The following is a 19,784-nucleotide window of genomic DNA, read 5'->3' as shown; positions in this document are numbered from 1 at the left end:
TGTGGTTGATCCAGTTGCAGTCCCTCCTGCCCTAATGATTCTTCATGTCGATGTCTCAGCATTGAACCTGTGTAGTATGGTTCCAAATCCAAAAGTGTCTCTAACTTCTGAGGCAAGAGCCCCAATAGGAATACCCACAATGGCCTTTGAAGATTCGATCAGTTCAGAAGGCTACCTTTGAATTGCACAGGCCCTCTCTAAATGTTGTCCCCTCTGCCATCCTGCCCTGGGAGGCTTGATCACAAGCTTCAGTGGTGCCAGGACCCAGCTCCGTGGAATGCAGATGCCAATTTCACCCCCATGTAACCATTCCACAAAGGCCTGTCAGAGTCACAATTTGGCAGTTTTCCTTCAGACCCTAGGTTATATGGCCTCCTTTCAGTATTGCGGAGATGTCCCCGCAGGACCCAGATGTGAATTAAAGACAGGCCGACTGGCACACAGAGCCACGAGCATCGCAATGCCCTGTTTCCCAAGTGACATTTCCACATACGTAATTTCAGATTCACTCGCACTACCAGAGAGGATTCACCATTACGAACTCATCAATATCAAACACTATACTGCTACTATTCTGTACATAAGAAATTCTGCTGAGAGCCTTTCTCTACATTCCCCCATGCTAATATAATGTGAGAAGTAGGCCCCGTTGTACCAAACACACCATCCGGTGTCATTCAGGACCCTTACAAGTAACGCACACGCGCACATGCCCTACCTCTTCTCAACACCACACTCCGTCCCCAGCGAGAACTCCAATACAGCAAGAGACATGCAGAACCTTGGCACATAGCTTTTTAAATGCCAAGCCGAGTAACAGTAACCTGTGTACACAGGCCCCACCAGGGCAAAACTGTGGCACAATTGATGAGCTACCTCTGTAGATGGCACAACCACTGCTCCAGGCCCACAGAGGAGAATTCGAGGTACATGCCTTGAGTATATGTCTTACCCCTAGACAAGGAATTTACAGCTAACTCGAATCAGCCAATCATGTATACACAAATCACCGGTATGTATTTGACAAGTGCATCGCTTTGGCACTGAATGGCAGTTTCAAATGTGCTCAAAGTCCTCAGCCTAGCACCTAGATCAGCTGAAAACTGGGAAGTAGAAAAGCAAAATGTTGAGGGAAAGACTCCTAGAAAGGGTAATTTCCGACACTCAGCCTTCATATCTTGTAATGTATACTGTTGGAGAGCTAGTCAGATTTTTTCCCATATCCCAGCTGCATTATACCCAAAGAGGCTCCTTAAACTATAGAGATGCTGTGCTGCGCTGGCACTTAAAGCTACAATACATTCAACTGACTGTCTCCTTGGTTGCACAACTTGTCAGTAACCTTGAACCCTAGGTCCACTTTAAGCCCCACAAAAACAAATAATATTGACTTATCTTGGATCCAGTTTAGTACCATTGGATAATAATGGGTTGTCTTTGGGTCACATCAAAACATCTGTAGGTGCGAGGCCACATGAGGTTGCATACTGTGTTCTGTGTTTGTGACACACTCCAGCAATGCGTCACTTTTGTGCTTACAGATACGTCAGAAATACTGACGTATCCGTAAGTCCTTGTGACATGATGCGCCATACATTAAATATGACGCATCATTGGTGTCACAAGGAGTGTGCAGTGAAAAGTGACGCATCGCTGTTTTCACGCAGCGATGCGCCACTTTTCATAAATGAGGCCCCTAGGGTCTGAAACAGTTAGCAGAAAGTAAACTACCTTTCAAATAATACAGCCTAGCACTGCCCATCACCCTCAGGCCCTGATGACACTATGCCACAACCTTAGTATGAGAAAATATAACATTGAAAGCAATACTTCTGCAACAACAACTAAGGTATCTCAAATACTTGATGAAAAACAAACAACAAATATTAACACTGGCAGCATTTGACAATCCCTCGCAGGCCCTGAAGGGATATAACTAGGCGCTGATCAAACCATGGAAAATACACAGAATATGCAAATTAAGCATGGAAAGGTAAATGTTACGAAATTAGTGATTTGTGTAATTTCTCAAAGGGTAGACTTTCAAGAAACATGGAGTTTCTATTAATAGGCACCAAGCGTTGGGGGGTTTTGCGGACTCCGCTTGCAAGCGTCCCGGGGAGACCACAGTGGGTAAATGTTATCTTGGAGCCGGAGGAGGTAAAGGAAGCTACAGTAACCCTCCCTTCACAGCCTCCTGCAGGAAAAGGAGCGAAATGCACTCCCATACCTTCAATTCTCACCGCCTCCATCAAATGTCATCCTAACATCCCAATATCCAAGGTCAGCACCTGGAATAAAGTTTTAGCTTAAGAGGGGGCATCCTACGGCAAAACACATTGCTAGTGATCTCAATAAAAATCTTAATACAATTAAATAGAAAAAAGGTGAAATCCAAAATAAAACATGGAGAGAATGACGCAATGGGCTCTGTCTCATGGTATTTTCACGTTTTCTGTTTTTTAAGTTTAATGTCTTCTCGAAAGCCTACTTCTTCATCTCTTTAGGGCAATTGGCAGATTTCTGCAAATGCGAGTCTGTTCCTGCGCTTTATTTCTCAGGATCATTAGTCTTAATGCAGAGAAGACTGGATAGATAACTAGGAGCTTGCGTAAACAGAGCAAGGTTGCGAAGCCAGAATGTATCTCGTGAGTTCAAGGACAGGAAGTTAAGCATGCTAGTCAATGAACATTTACAGGGCATTAGAATGTCCGACACATTAAGGCACTTTAATGTGCAGAAAAATATATAAGGCATTTTATTTCTAATTAGTATTAATAAAAAGTATATTTCGACTGATTAAATTAATTGAAATTGATAGTTTTGCAATTTTGCCTCTGGCAAATGTTCTTCTTTTTTGGTAGGAAAATGAAAAGCAAGTGATGAAAATCCTACGGAATTTTAACTTAATTTGCAGAACAGAAGTTCTGCAAAGGGTACATTGCAGATGTTCTCTTGCAAAACCTGCTTGTCCGCTATTTGAAAAGCAATTGTTTAAGAGACACTTAGCTAAATTGTGTTTGCAATATTTGTTCCCATAATTTCCTGTGCAGAAGAAAAGTCCAAAAATGTCATACAACGCCACTTAAAATAAGCATGGCAGTTGCATGTTTCTAGCGTAACCAAGATGTGACCTTGACACACAAGCTTACTTCAGATTTCTTTGGCATTATTGGTAGATTACCATTGGTCCCACTGATTTTTAAAACTAGATTTTGCATGTTCTTAATTATATGAGCACTAGTTTAGCTATCGAGGGATCTATGTACACAGTCTAGCATCCAATTCATTGACATTGGATACTGGTGAGCTATGTTCCCAAACAGCAATTTCTCCACTTCACGAATACTCACCAAATTATTATATAAATTCCTTCTACAGCATTTCCCTTATTGGGAAAATGGGTATCACTTAAAAACAATGCTAATGATTACTATGTAAAGTGCAAAACTGGAGTATTTTGTTCATCTTGAACTTTAAAGGCATTTCTGTTGTGATATTTTGTACCAAAAAGTCTATTGTCTTCCGCTATATAGTTCTAGTGCAAATGTATGATCATCTATGATTTTGAAATGTTTGATCATCTATGATTTTCAAATATTTGATCATCTATGATTTTCAAATGTTTGATCATCTATGATTGTCAAATGTTTGATCACCTATGATTTTCAAAGGTTTTATCATCTATATTTTTCAATGTGAAACAATGTCAGAACATTTTATCTACAAGATACAGGAAATAGAACAGTATTACATAGGAGCACATTCACAATGGGCATTTCATGGGGGGGGGGGTCCCTTAAGGAAGTTCTAATCTCATATCTAATTGCTGCACTTTATTTCCAGTATCATTACACCACAGTCCCACTGATTGTTTGAACAGGCCAAACTAACAACATAAGTAAAATAGAAGCCAATACAGTGGGAGGTTACATTTCCTGATTTGCCAGCTCTTCAGTTTTTTTATTTGTTTGTATTGGCTAAACAATGCACAGAGCACGCTGCCACAAAACTGACAGAAAATTAATTTAACTCCAGTTTTCTGCCTGAGTGTCATTGATCGTGGTAAAGAGGTGTTGGTGATGAGAAGATTTTACACCAAAACAAATTAAGGCCAGTCTGATTTTGCAGTACAAATTCTGCTTGCATAATGAAGAAGTGAGATAAAAGTTTATACGTCGTATTTGGATCGCCAATGTGTTATTCGCCTAATTTTTTTTCTTTCTTGCAGTTTTATATAGCGCAAACTCGACCAGCAGGTATTGGAGAAGTTTACATGAACACCAGTTACATTACAGAAGGACACATTCATGTTTTGTAGGCACAGGGACATTAAGTGATGTGTTAGAATCACCAAATCTTGAGCCGACGCCGAGACTCAAACCTCGTACCCCAACTTCAAATTCGAACGCTCTGGCCTTTACGCCATATTCTCTCCTTATTGGCAATCTGTTATTGATATTTCTTGATATGAAAAGGGCTTCATTTCCTCGTGGTTAGATTTGTTTGTAATTGTTGAGATTTGTTTAAAAAGGCCGGTGGCAGTCAGGGGTGGCTGGTGGATTCTAAAAGTGGTGAGGCACTGGAAGTGGTGAGGCACTGAACGATCGAGCAAGCAAGTCTGAACTGAAGGAGGGTCTTGCAAGGTTTTTTTGTTTCGTGAACATTTTGGAAAAAACGGTTCGTTTTTAAGTTTAATTATTAAGTAATCTTACTACAAAAGTTGAAAAAAGGTTTCAAGTGGTGCATTTTACAGCTCCTATACTCCAATACTTAATATTTATTGCCACAGGTCTCTTCATGTTCTTCTTAAGCTACACTCCCCAAAGAAGCCACGTTAACACCAGTGGCTAGCCCTGTCCATCGCCCTTTACAAGCCAGTGCTCTGCAGCTTTTGCCTTAGACCACAGTGGTCAGCAAACATGCGGCACTGCTAAACTGACAATTCCCATCCCTCCTGATGTCATTACATTGACTCGTGCATAAGGGTAGGTAAGAAATCCTGCTCTGGGTGCTGCCTGGAAAGGATGACATGCATTTAAAAGATAGTTGAAAGGCATTAAAAAGAGACAACTGTTTATCTAGAAGTGGGCTGACTGGTGCAGAAAGCAAGTCAGTTTCTGCATGGGAAACCTGACTGCAACGACACACACTGTCCACTAGATGGTGCTGCAGCCTGCATATTCTGCAAAGCATCGCCCACCGCCGCCTACCCCGCCCCCATCGAGAGACTGACTTCTGTGGGCTGAGACTAACTGCTGTGTTTTCACGGGGAATTAGCACATTAATTCGTGTGCTGATTTCCTGCTCGCACCTTCCAAGTAATTCTCGGCGCTGTTAATAGTTATCTGGCCTTGTTATAACCTTCTCTTTCGTTTTTCTTCTGGTGCTTTAAGTCTTCATAAGGGCGGCGGCTCAATTGATCATATATTATGTCCACTTGCATTTTTCCAAGACAGCAGCACAGATTGCTCATTGTTTTCTGGTGTTTTGTTCAATTAAAGGTACAGGACTCAAATCGTCCGCTACTGGTACCGCCCACACTGTAGGGCCCCACGGTACAGTGCAGGAGGGTGATGGAGTCATGGAGTTCCAATCACTGTGAGACATGTACCCTCACGTGACCGTCTAGCTAATGATGTCACAATACGTTTTACAGCCTAATCCGACGTCATCAAACAGAGACATCCAAGGACCCTTACTATTGGTGATACTTAATGATTTACAATGGGCTAGGCGGATGACATTTTTATTATCAATGGATGGCCCCTTTCATTCTTCAAGGTGGCATCTGGCCCAAACAGTCTGCTGTTCATGTCCCTTCAGAAAATCTTCAGATTGCACTTGGTATCCAAATCTGTCCCTATGAGGACACCCCTCACCTGCACCCCTCTCTCTACCTGGCAGGTTTGAATCCCTTCCCTCGTCAGTGATTTGAAGCATAAAAATTAATGCAACTACTACAGTACACTGCAATGCTGTTGATGCTTTGAAGAGCTCGCCTAGCGCCTACTATACCAGGAATGTGCCGTAGTATACCTCAGAAATCCTTTTTTGGAAGATGATCTTCCGTATGTTTCACCCAAGCCTTCTCCTTCTTGCAACATGTCATAGCTATCTACGCCTGTTTATTAATTCTATGTACATTTAAAGTGACTAATACCTAGTATCTTGTCTGTTCCTTGCATAAAAAATAAAATAATTAAAAAAATTAAAAAAGTAAAAGTGACTAATACCTGCCACCAAAGCCATTCCTGTAGCTTTGAAGGCTGAAATAGTTTTAACTGTCAAACATTTAGGAATCTAATGGTTAGTAGTTGTTTTGGTACTTTCATTGATAGCGATGGCAGGGGCAAAGAGTGGTGAAAGCTGCAGTGGCCTCCTGGTGAGGGCCCTGGCACTTAAAAAAATAAATAAATAAATAAGCACTGAACGCACCTCAACAAGCCCAACTCCCTTTTAGTGGTGAAAGATTTGAAAAATGCCAGAGGACATTACATGACAGTGCCACGTGTCATCACTTCTGCTGATTACAGATTCCAAGTTGTCTCAGCCTAGAAGGCTCAGATGTGGCCATAAAAAGCTCAAATGTGTCACCCGCATCAGGCTATCTGGACAAAGAATAGCCACAGGCTCAATCACCATCCTATAAAGTCTGTTATGCAATCCACCAGATGCCTGTGAAATTTCCGTATACCTTCCTCTGCAAGCTAAACATCAGACGCAGATCAACAACAAAGAGTTTACATCCTCAACATGTACCACAGGACAAACCATTGCCTCCGTAATCTCAAGCAAACAAAGTCAGCTACAATTCATGTATCATTATTGACCGGACAGATCAGCTTCCCATCTCAACTTCAATACACTATCATAAAATTGGACTGGAAGGTCAACCCGAGCAATCCAGAGTACTGACCTTTAAGAAGCTCTCAATGAGTTTACTCCAGCAAGAACTCATCGCCACCAACATACCATTTAACCTAATCCATATGCCAGTACTAGGGTTACCTGGTAACTTCATGTCAACGTGGCACAGGTTTTCGAGTGACAAACATTCCATTCACAAACCATTCTTTCTAGGTGTCAGTCCAAGTTGTTTAGTTGAACAGATCCAAGAATGTAACTCCAGAATGGACTGATTTCTAAAGCAACCACAAAGGACTGGAACTGAAGTGCCCCTGGGACATGGACCCGTCTGGTAATAATAGTCACAAATATACCTGTCAATTAGAATTCAACAGTTAATCTTGGATTCATGCTAGCCTGGCTGATGATGGGTGATATACCAAAACCGGTCCCAGGATTCTTGTTTCCAGTCCAGGGAGGACCTGGTGTGGCAGTTTGGGCTGCACTGTTCCCATGGGAAGGAAGGTCAAGACTGATTTGCATCAGGGGCGTAACACAGGTCCCTACTGCCCCCGCGGTGCGGGGGGGCACAAGCTGCAAGGGGCCCCCTCAACACAGTACTCAGGCCCAATAGCTCCGGATTAAATCCAGAGCAGGGGCCTCTCTGTGTGCGTGGCAGGGGGCCCCGTCAAGTTTTGTTACGCCACTGATTTGCATATGGCTGGTTCCAAACTGCGGTGATGTTGCGACCAAAATAACAATGGCTTAAACCCGGATCTGTGACTGGGGGTCAGTGTTTGAAAAGTTTCAACACTCCAGCCATCATTGTGTTTTTGTGATGTTGAATCTACACAGATACCTTGATGTGCTCAATATCTAAATACCACAAAAGGGCACACACAAAAAGACAAAATCCTGCTGCTTTCCACCTCAGACATTACACATCACAAAACCTTCTTCAGCGAACACAACTAAAGATGACATACTTGCCAGAGCAGGTTTGTACACCACAATCAGTCATCTCAATAATCAAGGAAAAACGGTACTCAAAGCCACCTGTAAATGCATAAAGCACCTGCCAAGCCCCATTTGTTTCTTACTGCACCAAAAATAGCAAGTCCATCATGAAAAACGTGCAAGATGATACATCAACATCAATCTTCCATCGGCAAGCAAAGCCACCAACAGATCCTCAGCGATATCTCTAGATGCATAGCCTTCCACTCACTAGGACACGAAGGACCATGAAACCATTAAAAAAGATATCCACGCAAAAAACTCTGAAGATGACAATCTTCAACCTCAATCACAATCAATCAATAAGACATGTATTAAGCATTAGGTTTCATTGCATCATTCCGTTTGTCCAATTTTACGGGAATCAGCACTGTATCCTAATGTTTGTTGAAGTTTTCTACGGCAATTTCACCTCTAGAGAAAGTTTTGTAAATGAGACAAACTGCAAAATTGGAAAGTGAGTTGTATACGGAAATCTCATTAGGCAAAATGATGAAGGTTGACAAATTTATATTAAATTTAAGCCCATCATCAGAAAAATATCATGCACTGTTTGCGCAGTTAAATGTAAGTGCAGAACCAAATATTCAAATTGTTAAGTTCATAATGAGGGCATGTACTCGGACATTCATATCTGTGAAATGCACATCAGGATAAAAGTATCTTGGAGAAACATAGTCTGAAAAATGCTGATTTTGCAGGTAAAAAGCAAAGTTCAGTACTTCAAAACATTATGAAGTTGAAAAGTTTGTTTCCTTCAAACAACTTTTCAAGCATGGAAAAAAATCCTATAAAAATGTTTTCTGACTGATTTTTTTTGTAGAAAATATTCCGTGGAAGAATTCTTGAGCAAAAATATATCTTAGTTCATTGTTCTCCAATTAAACTTAACCCTTTCGCTGCGGCGGCTATTCCGCTGCAGCGCTAATTGTCGCGGGGGAACCGTTCTGTCACGGCTCGCGGGTGAGCTGTGCTCATGACGGAATGGTTCCGTCACGGCCCCGCCCGCCCGCTCAATTAAACACTCCACGCAGGCGCGAAATGAGCGCCGCGCAGGCCGGGCCGTGACGGAACAGCCGTCAATAGCCTCGAAGAGGTTAATATCTAGTAAGATTGTTCGCTCGCTATATTTTTACACATTTTATGAGACTGAGGCACAACTATCATTAGCACAGTAGTTGCAGTTTCAGCTGCAGGAGAGGCTCATCGCAGCCAATCATAACTGTCTTGTAATACCCAACCACGAAAGGACATCCCATTCTACTTGCTTACATTAAGGCCCAGCCCATCCTTGATGTGCCACTGGACAGCATGTCTGTCACTGTGCTCACTACCAGTGGAGGTAGTTGCCTTGGCCTGATGAGTAAAAACAATTGGCAAATCACTACTCTGCCTTTTTGTCTTTACCAATGTTTTTTTTGTTGAGGCTGCTCTGCATTGGCAAAAAAAATTATGCTTGCTTGCCCAAAAGAAATCAGCCTAAAAAAAAAAGAACACGGTGTGGTTATACATCCACACATATGCGTAAAATCTACAGTGGCCGCAGCGTCACCACTTACGCATTTGTCAGTATACAGTAGCCATTTTGGTGTTTGGTTTAATATGCTGTGCAAAATGGCAGATGCCCATCTGGGTGAGGTAAATTGCAAAAAATATATAAATTGTGCACTAAAAAGTTTTTTTTTTTTTACTAAGAAGTGTTCCTGGAGCAAATTACTGCTGTTGGGCCATACAAAAAGTTGTTTTTTTCCAGAAACAACATGACAAGGAGAGGGAGGAGCAACCGTGGAGCAGACGGGTAAGGTGGGGTGGACGAGTAAACACTTAAGAGTGGCGGGAGATGGGATGAGCAATAAAGGAGCTAGTGGGGGATGTAACAAAAACAAGTAGACAAAACCTGGGGGGGAGTGTCTGGCAATGAACAAGCAGGTGGTGGGAGGGTGAAGCAACATGAAGAATGTGATGGTGCAGGGACAGGAATTTCAGTGGAGAGAGCAAGAGAACACATGCACTCACAAAAAGTGCTAAAGGGAAAATCAAAATGTGATTCTATGAATGTTAGCAGCAGAAGGATACGAGCCATCCAGTCAAAATAATTGAATACAAGAAGAAGAAGGAAAGCCATTTATTAAGAAATAAGTGAACTCAATTGACAAGAGACACAACCAGTGATAAGCAGTGAGCTAGCCCAAACCCAACTGTAAATAATCCTTAAACAACAGACTGCTCACTAGACCTCACAATGAACAGAACTGATTGGTGTGCATGCAAACGGAGACTAACCTTTCCTATGTCCTTCAGAAGACATTTAAAAGCTCATAATTATCATCGGAATAATCGCTCTTCATGCCCTTGTTAAAAAGGGTTCCAAAGACAACCAGTAACCAAAGACCCTTTTTGTTGCCCGGCGATATCGCCTCTATGACCCACCAATGTTAACCAATGAAGAAGCAGGCGCTGGAGACTGGAAGGCAGGAAACGAGGATTTTATTCTCTCCGGAGGAGAACACATCAATTCAGACAGCAAGTATCGTCACGAGGTGCTCTAACCACATCTCTGAGGCCTGGCCTCTTATACTAGGGTTTATGACCTTTATTGCACATAACACATTCTCGCAATACGTTAATAGTGGAAAGAACATCCTCAGAATCTCCCCTTTAGGCCCGTTCCCACATACATTTACAGTTGGATTCCCCACCCCGGTCACAACAGGTGATGGTTGTCGCACAGCAGGGCATTCCGCCGATTCACGGAATGCATGGGGTTGGTCGGATCTCATGGGGTGGGGGCTTTGATCGGTTCGGGGGTCTTTTGATGGGGAGGGGAAGCTTCCTACTGTACGGGGTAATAAACAGTATCCGCAGAGCCAGGTGGCGGCCTGGGAACAGGGAAGACAAACGGGGACACAGGAAAAGGGGGTTTGCATCAAAAGGGTTTGAGGCCATGAAAGGAATGAGGGGAGGTGTCGCGCTGGGAACAGGATGGGATTCCGTGGTGAAGCTGCGCTGAAGAGGGGTTTATGACCCAAGGCATGAGAGAGCGGGGGTTGTCAGCGTGCGGGGGAATGCTTGCGAGGTTAAGAGAGAGAGACGCGCTGGCTATCAGCGAGGGGCAGGGAGGTCATGGTGCTCAAAAAAATGGCTGCCGCTTACGCGCACGAATGGGCTTGGAAAAGGGGCAAGATGGCGCCGATAATGTTCACCAAGTTTGTATTTATTTTCCACAGTCCTCCCTTTAACATTTCCAAGACATCTTGCTGGCCTATTTCCTATCTACACCTATATGCAGCGATCATAAGTAAGGGAGAGGGGACTTAGGCGAAAGAACTGTACATAAACATCACATTATAAACATCATATTGAAAAATCTCATCATTTAGTAGGCGGGTTCATCGTTAAGTTGGTTGCAGAAAAAGTCATCGTAATGCAATATCAGACTAGAATTACGTAGCGAGGGCGTTGGGTACAGATCATAGATGCTTATAGTCATTTGGAATAAGAACTGGTAAGTTATCATATAAGTAAGTCCTTTTTGTATACGGCGGGAGCATAGTTAGTCCAATGGTGATTGGGAGAGAAAGGAGATACAGTAAAAAATATCAGAGTTCTCGTTGTCTTTTGTCGTCTTCTGTCGGCACTGTTGAGCACCTGGATTACCTATCAACAGAAATGTTCATGTGGATTGAGTCGTTGGGGGTCTGCGGGTAGGGGTGCATTTTGTTTGGTATTCGTCAGACCTCGTAGGAGGAATGCGTTACGGTTTTGGAGCAGGTGCATCTTCTTCCGCAATGCAGAGCATAGATTTGCAATGGAAAATGCAATTGTTCCAGAATTGTGAGATCTGTTCGTTTCTTGAGTCTCTGTGGTGGGCATTTCCTGTTGCTTCCATCATCTTCAAGGTGCTTGGTAGCGGGCAGAACCACAGACTTTGTTTATCTTTTCTTCGGGGGCGACCCTTGGTGGAGTTCTAGGTCACCGTTCTGGGATTTAACATAGTTCGTGGTCTACTTAGTCGGAGCTCCCTCCCTTCTGACGCAGGGAGTACTCTTCTCTGGGTAGCTCAGTAGGATTTGGAGGAACTTGGGAGTTCGGGTGGAAAGGTGCGGGTGTGAACAGTCCTTATGGTAGGTCGGAGGAGGAGGGGATGGAGCAAGGCCAAGTCGGGAACAGATCAGGGGGACGGAGGGTTTGCGACAGGCGGGTCCGTAACCATGTTCAGAGAGCGGGGACTTTTTGGCACACGTTGATCATAGAGTAGGGGCTTCAGGTCAGCCCTTTCCTTAGCTTTGTTTGAAACAGTGCCCCGTCCTGCGACTCCTTACTGCTGTGGTCTCGCCTCGGCCTCCGTCGCTGATGTTCCACAATCCGCAGTCAGGCCGCGTGCTCCCACATCCGGTCTCTTTCTCCTCCGACAGTGATACCCTTAAATGAGTGTTGAAAAGACAGTCTTTAGAGATTTTGCAGAAAAAGGTAATTACATAAATCTATTTCTCTCCCAACACCAAGCAACTGGGGTAAGCGCTCGCTACATTTGAGATTTTTGCGGCTAACGTATAAACAATTGATGATGGATTTGCTGGATTCCTTACAACTTCCTTTTGTTGGCTAATTCTTTGACGCTTTGATGATTATTACGTTCATTTGTAATAGGTACGAGGTCTGGTACTCATTCATTGCATATGTCTATTATAGTAGATGTCAGTTCTTCTGGCGGAGACCCATTTCCCTAGTACGAGTCTTGCAAGGCTAGGCTGGTCTTCAGGGCCTTGTATTTTACAAAAAGTGCAACGTGCTATTCACCATAGTCTGATAGGCATCCTTCTGAGGGATGAACATAGGCTAAACAAGTCTTCATTACATCAAAACATCTTATTTTCAGCAAGGCTTACAGCAACAAGTTCTTTCGATTTTCGATCTAATTTTTAACTTTGCATACATCTTTCTAACTTTCTATATAAATCCTCGCAACCTGGTTACTACAAAAACTCGGGGGGTGGTTTGCGATAATTATTAAACTTATCCTCGGGGAAGGTGGGATCTTATGGAAAACGATTAGGAACACAGCGAATCGGAGCAAGGGGCGTTTTTCAAGTTCCCGTTCAGGGCAGCTGATACCAAACTGGGGGCATTTTGGGTAGATGGGGGTGTCTCGATCATTTCTTACAGCTTGGGGTACGGAGACAATTTGCAATGGGGATGGTCGCATTACCACAGACACATTTTATCATAGAAGCCACTGACAAATAGTTCCCTGAGAGTGGGTCAAATTTAGGGAACCTTAGTCGTCTTACCTGTCCCTTTCCTTTCGGTCAATTTAAATTTCATCCATATTTTAGTAGAAAAGGAGAGGTAGTAACGTGGTACCGATACAATTTTATTTAGGACAAATTTGTGCAAATACTTGTGGTATTTGGGGCCAATCAGGAGGTGCACCAGGTTCGCCAATTAGGTGCCAGTTGCTAGGAAGAGGGAAAGTGTGGAGGGGTGGAAGAGTGAGTGAGAGAGAGAGAGAGAGAGAGAGAGAGAGAGAGAGAGAGAGTAAGAGAGAGAGAGAGAGAGAGAGAGAGAGAGAGAGAGAGAGAGAGAGACAGACAATAGGCCAAACAGTACACGTGTGACATGGGGAATGACCGTGTATTGTTTGGGCTATTCAGTGCGTTACCTAACGTTTAGACGTTTCGGGTCTGTGTTAGGATGTAGGAAGCATGCAGTTTTGGGACAGAAGAGCATTAGATCAGGTACAGAAAGGTCGTGCATTAGGTAGAGCGTCCTTGTTGTGCCGTTTTGCAGCGCTAGTCCGTTTTCATGCATCGGGCGTGACGTGGTTCCAGATCCCTTACGATACTCTAATCGGGATTCTAATGTAACCTGCAGAGGGAAAAGGGAGGAAAAAGGGGAGGTGGGGGGACAACATTCGAACACATCAAATGTATGGGCGCGAAAGTCCTTTACTTACCACATACTCGTACTTATCTCTTCGGGATATAATCCCTTAGGGTTTTGGTTTCCTAAAGTCATGGGGGCAGGCAATGTGATAGGTGGTTCATGGGGAGGTTCGAGGATGGCATTAAGGATCGTGTGTAGGGAAAACGCTAAAAAGAGGAATCAGAGGTGCCTAGCGTGAGGTACCCGGTTTTGTAGATGTATCCGGCCATCGGGATCCCTAAATCATTCCCAAAGCTGTGATGTTCTAAGGCATATCAGTTCTTCGTTCAACCCTGTACCTTAGTACCTTCGACCACCATATCTTTATAACATTTTATCAATCACACCGTTTTACTTTACCCATTCTCGAGGTCCTTCTTCATACGTTAGTTCCTGAGCTTAGTCGCATATCTTGGAGGCAGCGTATCATACCTTTGATTCGACCATCAACCCAGGGCCGAACAACCATTTTTTTCTTTCAGATAACCTTAAAAAAAGGAGCAGAACGGTTGCGCACAGAAAAACCCTCCCACCGATACCCGTATTTACAAAAGTATGCGATGCCTATCCATAGTTTTGTAAGACCTTTATTTGTAGAATTATTCAGTACGTAAAATGTGAGAGCGCAATCATATTTTGGTCTGACATGTCGTCGAGGGAAGCACATACAGTAGGGGGTTATTTTGTAGCACAAGAACATGTAAAAAAGGCCTAATTAATTATTTGCAAGTAACTACAAACATTTCATTGCGTGACGAAGGAATCAGGGGCATTTCAGTTCATAAATGGAAACACAGTCAAGCTCATCGTAATCACATTTCCTAGATGCAAACCGTGGGTGTGCATCATAGGCGACGTTATGTACCAGTTACAACAAATATCAAAAATAAATTGTTCATTGAAATCAACATTTTACGGAACTCTTCTCAAATGTTCGCCAAGTGAACCCTCCTCCCTTTAACATCGAGTGCGCAGTGGTTCGTATATATATATATATATCTTAGTACATCAAGTTTCATTAGCTAAGGAACACCACGAGGCATCCGTTAGTTCCTATTGATACCGGCGCCATTTTGGGCGAGGCCGGTTTAGTCCGGAAGTAGCATCAGGGGCAAAATATCCCCGACGATTGGCGGTTGGACCAGGGTCCCTTTCGGCAGTTCAAAAGAAAACTGTGCTAACAGAGGGGCTGGTGATGTGGACCGTCAATCAAGAGAGGGAGGGGGTAGAGTCTTTCTTACCGGATCATGTTGATGTTCAGCCGGAACTTGCTCGAGTTCGTTAGCCCATAATGTTCCTGGGTGGTTCAGACGGAAGCTGATGCAGACACGAGAGCACCGCCATCTTGTTGCTGTGCCGTGGTTATCTCATTTGAGATCAATGCAACTGTTCCTCACCGGATGCCTGAAGGGGCTGAGGGCTCTTGGGACTTTGGTAGAATCTACAAAGTCGAGGGGATGTTTGTCGATGGTGGGGGCTTGCGCCCAGGTGGGCAAGTGCCCGAGTTGCAATTTCGGACAAAGTTACTCCAGCGGCCTAGACCCGCCTTTCGAGGGCCCAGACGCCATTTTGAGACCCTGCAGCAACCGCCCTTCGTCGTATCTATCAGGAGAGGAAGAAACTTCTTGTGATGGCGAAAGACGGAGCATCATGTTGCTGGAGCAGGACATTTTGGTTCGGGGCGCCAGGGTGCAGCAGTGGAGCCTTCGTCTGGGGAGGTGAGGGAGGCTTGTCCGTGCCGCCTCCCTCTCCCGGCGCATCCTACGCCGTCCCTTCGAATCAGGGGTGCACATGATGACCACCCTACACCCCTGATTCCGACTCTTGGGGGACCATTGTACATCCGGTGCTCCGTAAATATGCCCGCCGGACATTGTATGTCCTGTACTATGCAAGTATACCAGTCGGGCATTGTATGTCCTGTGTTGCGGAAATATACCAGTCGGGCATTATATTTTCCTGTGCAGCGTAGGTATATGGCCGTCGCCCGGCTGGAGGACATCGGCGCCGGACCAGGGCAGGGAAGCCTCCTACCTGTGGAGGTGGAAGAGGCTCGTCCGCGTCGCCTCTTCCTCCCTGCCCACCCTGCATCCGTTCGATGGAGGAATTCGTGATGGCCGGACCAGGAGATACGAGGGAGGGGGTCATTTGCAGCCGCCCCCTCCCTACTCGCGGCCCGGGGGACGCCATCCCTGGAAGGGTAGTATGGAAAGACCATTTCATTGCCTGCTTTGTGGAGTCTCCAGTACCTTCTCGCCAGCGATCTCTTTTTGGCCCATGGTTGCTGGCAGGCCCCGCCCCACACGTGCTATGTGTTTCGGATGGGCGGGACCATCGAACTGTTACATTTCGAGGACTTCCGGAGTGAGCATAACATGTTTTGTATTTTTTCCTTTTAGTCAAGTTTGTTTTTTAGAGAGTTCTACTAGTTATTCTATTTACTGTTGGTTGTGTGTTTTACCGTAATTAAATCCTAAGTTATATAATAGACGCTTGGCTTTCTTGAGTCTTTTCTCTAACGGGGGGTTGTTTACACTGACCTGCAGTTGTGTTTGTTTTTCAGAGTGGGGGAGCAACAGAGAGCAATCAGTCCCAGAACTCTAACATGTTGTTAAAATTGGTCTGACGAAATCTGTGCCATCGAGCATAATCAAACGGGGTGGTCCTGTCTGCACTAGTCTGATTGGTTTTTATCTCGTGCCTTTTCCCTTTCTGTCGGCCTGTTCTTTCTGTCGACCCTCCGTTCTTACCTATGCTCTGCAGAGTCGGGCATTGGGCTTTCCAGTGTCCAAGACATTTACAGAAAGCACATTGGTTTTGTTTTACATCTGTTCGTCCTGTGCATAGTGCCGGGGGATTACCTTCGGGTCGTTGTGTTCCGGGGTTGACTTGTCGGCACACCCCTTTACACCGTGCTCTTTTCATGTCTACTCCTCGGGACTGTGCCATCGCTGGCCCTCCCCTTTGCCTACTAGACGTTTGGAGGGTTATCCGTCGTGTCCCCTCATCTTTTCTAAATTCGTCGCCTTCCCTTCGTCGTGTGGCTTCTTTGCGCCACATGCCGAGACTATCGAGCATAATAGGTGTTGTTTCATTCCTACGAAGGGCTATTTCTACCGTTTCTATTTTGTCAAGATCAAAGGATCCTCTCAGTGGCCACTGACTTTCTCGATCCTTTTTCGTATATTTATGCCATAGCTCACTGTAGGCTATAGCGATTAATCCATGCTTCATGAACATGTCCTTATTAGGGGTGCCTTCCAGCGGAGCCGGATGGTTCATCTCTAATAAGCGGTCCGGGTAAAACAGGCTACTAACCAGTGGGGAGAAGACAGGCATGACGGATCACAATGGGATAATAGTCAGCACTACCTATCTTATCACTGCGCGCAAAGACTAGATAGAATATTTCTATTCTACGTTGTTTGCACGTAGTGAATACCTCATGAACCAATTCTGAGCAATCAATGTTAGGTCAAAAATAAAAAATCAATATGGTCAATGGGAAGAATAAGTAGGCTCGCAAAGGTTCGCGTCACCTACCCTTTCACTATCTGCAAAGAGGGGACCTATTCTTCCCTGTTTGCAGACAGAGAATCTCCAGAAAACAATCTATAACAGTTAATCAATGGGGGGAAGGGGCAATTGTTCAGTGGGGGAGAAAGATAGGTCCGACGGGTGCGTACCTATCCTTCGCTGTTTATAAAGGGAGAGCCTGTTGTTTCTCCGTTTGTAGACAGTGAATCTCCAATAAATTAACAAAAAGTAATACTAGTATTTTCTCAACAATTATCAATCACTTTCAATTATCTATCACTTTCGCAATTCGTCGTGTTTACACGACCTTACCCGGACCGCATGGACAGTTTCTTGTCTTCCGAATCCAGCGCCCGATCGTCCTCTTCTCTTCGTACTTCTCGTGGCACTCCTGATGGTTCCCAGTCAGGACCGCAGATCACTCGAGAGAGGTCTGTTCGGAACCAGTGAAGTTCGGATGATCGGCTGTCAGACGAGGGTCTATCGGACAGGGTACCTTCCGATCGTTGCAGTCGTTCACTCTGTCGTCAGGACCTCTCCCACTGGATCCACGAGTCGCTGATGGGCCCCACGTTTGGGACGCCAATTGTTAAAAAGGGTTCCAAAGACAACCAGTAACCAAAGACCCTTTTTGTTGCCCGGCGATATCGCCTCTATGACCCACCAATGTTAACCAATGAAGAAGCAGGCGCTGGAGACTGGAAGGCAGGAAACGAGGATTTTATTCTCTCCGGAGGAGAACACATCAATTCAGACAGCAAGTATCGTCACTAGGTGCTCTAACCACATCTCTGAGGCCTGGCCTCTTATACTAGGGTTTATGACCTTTATTGCACATAACACATTCTCGCAATACGTTAATAGTGGAAAGAACATCCTCGGAATCTCCCCTTTAGGCCCGTTCCCACATACATTTACAGTTGGATTCCCCACCCCGGTCACAACAGGTGATGGTTGTCGCACAGCAGGGCATTCCGCCGATTCACGGAATGCATGGGGTTGGTCGGATCTCATGGGGTGGGGGCTTTGATCGGTTCGGGGGTCTTTTGATGGGGAGGGGAAGCTTCCTACTGTACGGGGTAATAAACAGTATCCGCAGAGCCAGGTGGCGGCCTGGGAACAGGGAAGACAAACGGGGACACAGGAAAAGGGGGTTTGCATCAAAAGGGTTTGAGGCCATGAAAGGAATGAGGGGAGATGTCGCGCTGGGAACAGGATGGGATTCCGTGGTGAAGCTGCGCTGAAGAGGGGTTTATGACCCAAGGCATGAGAGAGCGGGGGTTGTCAGCGTGCGGGGGAATGCTTGCGAGGTTAAGAGAGAGAGACGCGCTGGCTATCAGCGAGGGGCAGGGAGGTCATGGTGCTCAAAAAAATGGCTGCCGCTTACGCGCACGAATGGGCTTGGAAAAGGGGCAAGATGGCGCCGATAATGTTCACCAAGTTTGTATTTATTTTCCACACCCTCCCATAGGTTTCGCCTATGCAAACTCTATTGCTTTTGTCAATGCTTTTAAGACTTGCTAGCAGCAGCGCAAGCTGTTTTCAGCATGGCTTGAAGACCAGAAAAAAATTGCAATGAAATAGCCATGGCAGGTGAGCATTCCTACTATCAGGAGAGCAAGGAGGGGTGGTCGCTTCTTTCGATTTTTGGCAGCACAGCAGTGGAATAAACTCCCTCTGGGGCTTCGGCTGGAGACCTCTGAGACTATCTTCCATAAGGAGCTGAAAACTCACCTCTTTCCCTCTGTTTAAGCTAATTTGCCTACTTTCCACCTAGTTTATAGTCCTCTCGGGATATGTGCCTTAGGTTTTGTACTGCAGCGCGGGGACACACTAGCCTATTGTAACCATGCGCTTTAGAAATGTGATTATTATTATTATTATTATTATTATTATTATTTTGACAGCGTCATTGCAGTTTTAGATTTTTTTAAGCCATGTTGCACACCAGCCTGCACTTCTGTGCAATACGTAAAAATAAAATGGAAGGTTGAAGCAACATGGGAGGGAGGGAGCAGCACTAATGGACAGTGGAAGGAGAGAGTATAGGAAAACCAAACAAGGGGCAGGGAGCACCAGCAGGGGGCAGTGGGAGTGGGAGGTGTCGGGGAGAAAGCAGTATACCAATCAGGTGAGAGCAGGGAACTGGAAGTGATTAAGATGAATCAATCTGTGCTTGGGCTGTGCTCCACAGAAAGGAATAGAAGTGCTGCTTGGCCTGTATCAGCCAATTGGGAGGCTGCAAAGAAGAGAGACTTTGAAGTCAACAAATGGTAATCAATGGGCAAACTCCAAGTCCTTTATTGGAAACAACTGTGTCTCACAAATGAGAGCACATGCAGCCCATGTGCTGTCGGAGACTCAACCTAAAAATACTAATATTATGTCAGCCTTATACTAATTTGTTATTTACTCTTTTTGCATGCACCAAACAAACTGCAAAGACATTAAAAGAT

General features: G+C 44.8%; 1 protein-coding gene across 23 annotated transcripts in view; it reads right to left on the bottom strand.

Moving 5' to 3' along the window:
• NRXN3 (neurexin 3) overlaps positions 1 to 19,784 on the bottom strand; it is a 2,233,908-nt gene that overhangs the window by 1,409,440 nt on the left and 804,684 nt on the right. The gene's annotated exons all lie outside the window — the stretch shown is intronic.

The sequence above is a fragment of the Lissotriton vulgaris genome, chromosome 9 (genome assembly GCF_964263255.1).
Source record: "Lissotriton vulgaris chromosome 9, aLisVul1.2, whole genome shotgun sequence".
Taxonomy (NCBI): domain Eukaryota; kingdom Metazoa; phylum Chordata; class Amphibia; order Caudata; family Salamandridae; genus Lissotriton; species Lissotriton vulgaris.
This window is presented reverse-complemented; position numbering and strand designations above follow the sequence as displayed.